The sequence below is a fragment of the Microtus ochrogaster genome, chromosome 8 (assembly GCF_000317375.1).
Source record: "Microtus ochrogaster isolate Prairie Vole_2 chromosome 8, MicOch1.0, whole genome shotgun sequence".
NCBI lineage: Eukaryota > Metazoa > Chordata > Mammalia > Rodentia > Cricetidae > Microtus > Microtus ochrogaster.
In genome coordinates, this window is record NC_022015.1 from 23,695,154 (window position 1) to 23,703,208 (window position 8,055).

The following is an 8,055-nucleotide window of genomic DNA, read 5'->3' on the forward strand; positions in this document are numbered from 1 at the left end:
CACACACACACACACACACACACACACACACACACACACAGATTGCCTGCCATGTGGGGAGAGATTGAGATGTGAGGAGATGCAGTCAAACCCCAAACAAAACAAACCTAAGAACCTTCACCCCTGCTTTTTGCAAATTTTCCTTTTGATAGTGAACTCAGCTGACCAGCTGTGGCAAACTCTATGTCTAGAGTCTAACTCAGTGCCTGCTTCCCAAAGACAGTTCAAACACTTACCAATTGAGTGAAGGATGGGCCACTTATGTAAAATATATTGAACTGTACACTTATTATTTGAAATACAAAAGGTTGTCCTTATTATATATTGCTTTGGGACTGGAGAGAGTCTCAGCATTTAAGAGCGTGGTAGTGCATGCCTTTAATCTCAGCACTTGGGAGGCAGAGGCAGAGGCAGGCAGAACTCTGTGAATTCGAGGCCAGCCTGACCTACAAAGTGACTTTCAGGACAGCAAGGGCTGTTACATAGAGAAACCCTGTCTCAAAACAAACAAAAAGCAAACAAAAAGCAAACATGTACTGCTCTTGCAGAGTTCAGTTCCCAACACCTACCTGTGACTTCAATTCCAGGGAATCTGACCTCCTCTGCTGGTTTGAGATGATTCCCACAGGCCCATATATTTGTTTAGTCCCCTGTTGATGAACTGTTTGAAAAGATTATGAGGTATGGCTTTGTTGAGAGTTCTGTCAATGGTTTTGAAAGCCCACACCATGCCCAGTTTCTTTCTCTCTGCTTATTGCTTTTGGATCAGGATATAAATTCTCAGCTACTTCTCCAGCACCATGCCTGCCTGCATACTACCACACACCCCAGAATGATAATAAACTGACCCTCTGAAACTATAAGCAAGCCCCAATTAAATTTAAAGATATAAGGCTGGATGTGGTGGTGCATTCCTTTAATCCCAGCAGCTGAGAGGCAGAAGCAAGCAGATTTCTTTGAGTTTGAGGCCCAATCTGGTCCACATAGAGTTTCAGTCTAGCTGGGGCTGCATAGTGAGACCTTGTCCCTAAAAAAGAAAATCAGTAAAGTTCTAATAGCTTAATTCTAAATCTCATATAAAAGCTTGGTGTTTGGAAGGGTTTGAAAAATATTCAAGACGGGCTGGAGAGATGGCTCAGTGGTTAAGAGCATTGCCTGCTCTTCCAAAGGTCCTGAGTTCAATTCCCAGCAACCACATGGTGGCTCACAACCATCTGTAATGAGGTCTGGTGCCCTCTTCTGGCCTGCAGGCATACACACAGACAACATTGTATACATAATAAATAAATAAATAAATAAATATTTTAAAAAAAAAGAAAAATATTCAAGACATGATTAGAAGCATTTTTAATTAGATGGTTTTGTATTTTTCATTTGCTAATTTTCATATTACAGAGATTAAAGTTCAGTTTTCCCCATTTTCAAATGATTTGTAAAAATTGTATCTTCCGTAAAATTCGTTGGTCCCCTTAGCTTTCAGGTATTATAGGTAGCCCTCAGACCTCTTCAGAAAATAAAAATCCATTGTATACATGTGTGAAATTTTCAAAGAATAAATATACATTTAAAAAATGTGTTTTCCCCAGCCAAACATGAAGATGTATTTTGGGGCTGGAGAGATGGTTCAGTGGTAAGAACACTTCCACACAGCATGGAAACCAGTGACGTCCACATGAAAAGCTGGTGTGCTCATCATTTTATGCCCGGAGCCCCAGAGCTGGTAGGGGCAGGTACATGAGATTCAGTGGGCCTGGTGGCTACAAGGAGAGACCCTGACCTGACCGAGCAGGACACACAAATTCCTCTGGCTTCCATGTGAGTGCTCCTACATCCGCATATGTGTACACAGACACTCCCATACACACAAAAAATAATAAAAGTAAAAATTTTTACATGACTTGTGTTGAAAAATATTGCTGAACTGGTTAGTGTTTATAATACCAGTTGCTGAAATCTAGTCCACTGCCCGGACATCGAAGTGATTTACTAGTGTCTGTTCGTGTGACAATAGTGCCACCTTCTGGTATTGGCTGCTACAGTTAAAGTAATTTGACGTCTGTTTTATTTCACCCAACAGGAAATGAGAGCTGTGGCAGCGTAGGATAACTTTGAAATTCATAGAAATTTGAAATCACCTTTCCTAAATGATTGTCATTAAACTTTTTAGTAGATAACTGTAGCTTCACCTATATAAGAAATAATAGAAGCTGGGCATGTCCACAGGGAGATGCCATCTCATAAAACGATAGAATACAGGATTATCTTGTATGCCTTTTACTCAGTTTCCCCCCAGTTATCTCTTATAAAGTTACAGTACAGTATTAGAACCGTGGTAGAGTCCAGAAACACAACAGTCCCAGCACTGCGGAGACCCCTCGTCCTCGTAGAGTCAGTATCCATCTGCTAGCGTACAGTTTGGACACACATCAGGGTTTAAAACAGTCTTCAAGTGCTGAAGTTTGACCCTTAGTCCCTTTGGTATTTTGCTACGTGTGTAGGAGTCTTGAGAACTGCCCTTCATATCTCCTGATTAGTAAGTGATGGAATTTTCGGCTTGTTATCAGACTCCTATTTCACATGACAGATGTCTTTATGCATTCTTTTCCGTTAACTTGCAGAATAATAGGGAAATACCTTGTTGGTAACCACCGTGCAAAGAGTTCAAACTGATTTTTTTTAAACATATATTTTTAAAGGTTTATTTCTGTGGGCGTGAGCGTGTGAGTGGAAGTCCCAGGACCACATTCAGGACTCAGTTTTCTCCTACCCTGTGGGTACTGGGGACTGAACTCAGGTTAGTGTTAGGTGCCGTCTTGACGGCCCATCAGGCTTTGGATGTAGCTGTAGAGTGTGAATATGAAGAATCATTTTATATATGTGACTGGTGGATGTTTTTCTCCTTTTGATCACTTGGAGTTAAAGTCAGATTCTTGCCGTCCATGTACTGTAGACCTAAGGTAAGAAGCACTGTATCAGAGAGGACTTCTAGAAAGTCCTAGAAGAACAAGGCGCTTCCAGGAAACTTCTGTTTTACATGGCAAGGAATGCATAAATGTTGATTTGCAATCTCCATGGTCCAAATAGGGATAGAGAATTTAAATCAGTCTCTTCATGGTTCAAGGACCTTTCTCTCTTCCAAGATACGACTCACAAATCTCTCCTTGCCCTAGTTAAAAAAAAATTTAAACTGCTTTAAATTCTTAAAGCAGTTTCTGCCAAGAAAAAAACAAACAAACAAAAAAAACCATTCTTTTCAGCCAATAGAAAAAATATGATACTTCCATACTAATATTGACTGTTGTTCAATCTTTTCTTATTTTTGTTAGCAAAGCTAAAAAAGGAGGAACCTAAATTGAAAATCTATTTTGAAACACATAAAGTTATCAGTACTAATGTGTCCTAGTTCTTATTTTAAATATGTCATGCTGAATTGAACATTATTCCTTTTCCCATGAAACTTAAAATATGGAATAAATGTATTTTTTAAACATTGATAAATTATTGTAACACTTTCTGAATGCTAACCCAAAATAAAATGTTATAATACCAATGCCTTAAATAAACAGCCAAGATAAAACAAAAGGGAGGAAATGTGGGAGAATTTCCATGACTCAGGAACTTTCCCAGTTAAGTCCTCCCACCTGCTACTCACCCTCTTAATTTCCTTGTCTGCACCATGATAAAACACCCTAATAAAAGCAGCATAAGGGGAAAAAGGTTTATTGGGCTCACATTTCCAGGTTGCAGTCCATCACTGCCAGAAGGTCAAGGTAGCAGGAACTTGAAGCAACAGGCACATCACGTCCGCAGTCAAGAGCAGAGAGCAGCGAATTAGTGTATCCATGCTAGCACTGTATCCATTCTATACAATCTAGCAAACCCTTCCCAGGGACTGGCACCACTCGTGGTGGGCAGATCTTCCCATCTCAGCGTAGTCAAAACAATCCACATTAGCAAGCCTACATTAGATGCCAACCTGATCTAGGCAGTCTCTCATTGTGCCCAGTTGACAATCCAAGTTAACCATCAGCCTTTGGTCCCAGGGACATCTATCTGTGTGTGGTGACCATCATATATATCTAGCTTATAATTTTGACTCCTACTGTCAAAATTTTCTCACCTTTCCATTTTCCTGCTTATATTTTGAAGGAGAGAGATTTTCCGGCGGGTCCTGTGTGGCAAGTTAGAGGAAGTGAGCCACCAGCACTAAAGGGGAACAGCCTGTTGGCTTGAATAACTAGAAGCCTAGAGAAGCTGTGACTCGGGTAGTGGCTCTGCAGGTAGGCAGGCTTGAGGGAGAAGCCCACAGTCTCAGTACTGAACATGGTATGTTTGAGATACTTAACTAGACATCCAAGTAAAAATGGCAGCAGGCAATTGTATAAACAAATTTGGAACTGAGAAAAGTCAGCTTGACAGAAGTTAGAATCACTTGGAAAGAGGAACCTCAGTTGAGAAAATGTCTCTATCAGATTGCCTGTAGGCAAGAGCAGTGGTTAGTGATTGCTCTAGAGGAATGTGCAGGTGGTCCTGGGTAGTGTAAGGAAGCAGCCTGAGCAAGCCATGAGGAGCAAACCAGTAAGCAGCACTCCTCCATGGCCTTTGCTCCCGTTCCTGCCTTCACATTCCTACCTTGGCCTTCTTCAGTGGTCTATGACCTGCGATATGTAAGTCAAACAAGCCCTTTTCTCCTCAAGTTGTTTTTGTTATGATGTATCTCACACCAATAGAAAGACTAAGACAGAATGCATCACACGTGTGCCTGGTGCCCCAAGAAGGTTGAAGAGGGTGTGTGATCCCCTGGAACTGTGTGTTTTGTCTTTACTGCTGAGCCATCTCTCCAACTCCATGATGTCCTATGTTTTTTAAATATTTAAGCCAAGCATAACAATGCACACCTTTATTTCCAGCACCAGGAGGCAAAGACAGGCAGATCTCAGTGGGTCCCAGGCCAGGAGATCTACATAGGGAATCCCAGGCTAGCCAGGGCTCCATAGGCAGACTTTCAAAAACCAAGCAACACACAATCACAGTCCCATCACATTGTCCCTCTACAATGACACCTCTGACAGCATTCCACAGCTTTGTGTCTCATGGCCTTACTTGGAGTCGTCCTCCTGATTAAGGTGACAGGAAGGCCCCCAGGGAGAGGAACCAGCATTCGCTTACTGAACATTGGGTTCTGTTCTGATTCTGGAAGCTGTTCCAAGACCGCTTTCATGGAGCCTTAATTGTTAGGGGATTTTTTTGCTGACCTAACACAACTTGGCTCATGATTGATTCTTGTCCTTAAGCTTAGAACTAGGACAAGCCTTAATGAACACCGCACAGTGTCTGTGCTTCTGTTCAGCCGATTTCTTTCCAGCGGCAGGAATAATGTCCTTGATTAAAATTGCTCAGCACTCAAGGGCTTCTCACCGGCAGGAAATTCCCTTGGGTCCCAGGGAATAAGGAGGAAGAGAGACAGGTACACAAAGGTCACCTCTGTTACGGAGTACACCAAGACCAAGATAGGTATTGAAGGAACATGCTAGGCTATTCTACAGGAAAGGTCTTGGAGGGGTGTAATTTAGAGGTTTTTGCATCGGTTACTTCCCTGTTGCTGGGCAAAAACACTATAACCAAGGCAAATTATAGAAGTTTACTCGGGTTAACGGTTCTGGAGGGGGGAGTCCATCATGACAAGAAGGCATGGACAGGAAGGCATGGCATGGCAGGTGGCAGAAGCAGGAAGCTAAAGGCTTACATCTTTAACTACAAGCAATCAGAGAGAAAAGAGAGAGAGAGAGAGAATGATAGTGGCTTTGAATCCTCAACCCCCATGCCCATACTTCCTCCAGCAAGGCTAGCCTTTAAACTTCCTGTTGTACAACCTCTGAGATTCCTTAAACAGGAAAGTAAGCAACTCAAAATAACTCCAGTAAGTCCCTGAAACAGACCAGATTCACTAGGCCTCTTTCTGCTAGAGTAAGCAGCAAACACTGCAAAGACTCCGAGACAAGACAAACAGCAAAGAAGACAGACCAGAACAGCTGCCTGGAAGAAGCAGAGACCGGCTGAGTTTACTGGAAGAGGTTTAGACCAATTGAGGCCCCTGCAAAGGACACGCTCAAGCCTGTTGAGCTGCCTGCAGGCTGTGTGGTGTGCTCAGGTTCTCCTCTTTTGTGAGCCATCACCTGTGCGGAGGTGGGCTTTGGTGATGCAGCTGTCTTTGAGTTATTTCTGCTCCTATAAGTAACCCCCTTACCCATATTCCTGTAAGAAGAAGGAAAGGAAGAAAAAAAGAAAAGAAGGAAGGAAGGAAGAGAAAAAAGAAAGAAAGAAAGAAAGAAAGAGAGAAAGAAAGAAAGAGAGAGAGAAAGAGAGAGAGAGAGAGAGAGAGAGAGAGAGAGAGAGAGAGAAAGAAAGAAAGAAAGAAAGAAAGAAAGAAAGAAAGAAAAAAAAAATTTGTGACCTGGCATTGCTGAAGCATGCATGGGCAGCCTGTATATGGCGGTTCTGTTGAACTTGTCCGTACTGGGTTTCATGGTCTAGGCTGATGAAGACGACTGACCAGGTCTCTTCCTCAAGAGGGTACCAGGTCTCATTACAGATGGTTGTGAGCCACCATGTGGTGGCTGGGAATTGAACTCAGGACCGTTGGAAGAGCTCTCTAGCCCATTTTTAAAATTTTGTTTATTTTTTTTAAATATTTTGTTTATTTATTATGTACATAGTATTCTGCTTGCATGTCTGCCTGCAGGCCAGCAGAGGGCACGAGATCTCATTATGGATAATTGTGAACTCCCTTATGGTTGCTGGGAATTGAACTCAGGACCTCTGGAAGAGCAGCCAGAGCTCTTAACCGCTGAGCCATCCCTCCAGCCCTCTAGCCCATTCTTGTAAGTAACTCCAGGCAAACTCACCAAGTTGGACTTTGATGGTGTCCATACTTTGTTCTGTCTTGAGCTTCCCTGATGGGATGAGTCGAGATGTGCTTTGTCTCTGCAGGTGAAGTTTTGTCACACAAATGTCCCCAAACATCATCAACTGAAGGCCACGTAAACATCTGAGCCTGTGGGAACATTGTCATTCAAACCACCCCAGTCTCATTGATCATTAGATGCCCATTGTGGGTCTGTTCTTTGTCATTTTCATCCTGGGACCCAAGCAAATTGAGCACCCTTGTCTGAGAACTGTCTAGAAGTCATGGAAGAAGGAAAAGATTTGCCGGGCAACTTCAAAACTGCTCAGAAGTGACACAGGCCACCACTTCCTACTTTATTGGCCAGAGAAAATAATACTCAAGCTAGAACAGCAAAGGATCAGGAAGTGTTGGGTTGAACCATATGAGATTGGCATTTTATTATATAAAAGAAAATGATAAAAAGCAATTATGTGTGTAGCCTAATATAATATAATCCCACAGTGAGGGCAGCAAAATTGAATTATTTAGTCTACTCCATACAGTAAAATTGCAAAAAACAACAATAAGAAGCTTAGTTTTGTTGTGCATTTGTGGAGGTCAGATAATCTTAATAAGTTACTTCAGACTATTATGAGTTCTTGCAATGGGCAAGGTGCTAGGGTAGCCAATGACCCAGACTGATAGGATGGCTGTCCGTAAGGGCAGGGGAAGGCTCCACTATTGGGCAGAGACAGACAAGGTCATGGGTGCTTGTCTAACAGGTGCACAGGACTGTGGCCAAATTCAATTCCTTGGTCCTGAGGAAAGATAATCCTGTAAGCACTGCTCAGAGTGACACGTGCCGGCTTCCTCTTGGCCAGCATGAAAATCTGAGTCAGCTCACGGTAGCCTGTGTTTGTGCTTGTGTCTGTGTTTACTCTGTTTTGTTTTAGGAGTGCGAATGCCAAAGGGCTCTCCTGATCAGAGCAGGCAGACCCAGAGAACTCTCCCTTTTGATGGACTCCACGTTAAACTCATTTGAGACCTTAATTATGCCTGTAAGGTCCACCCTCCCCCCAGCTAACCTAACGACAGAAGTGACATCCATTATAACCAGGATCCTGTCCCCAAATGAGGTGGGGGGTTGAGGTCTAAATAGGAATGGCCAC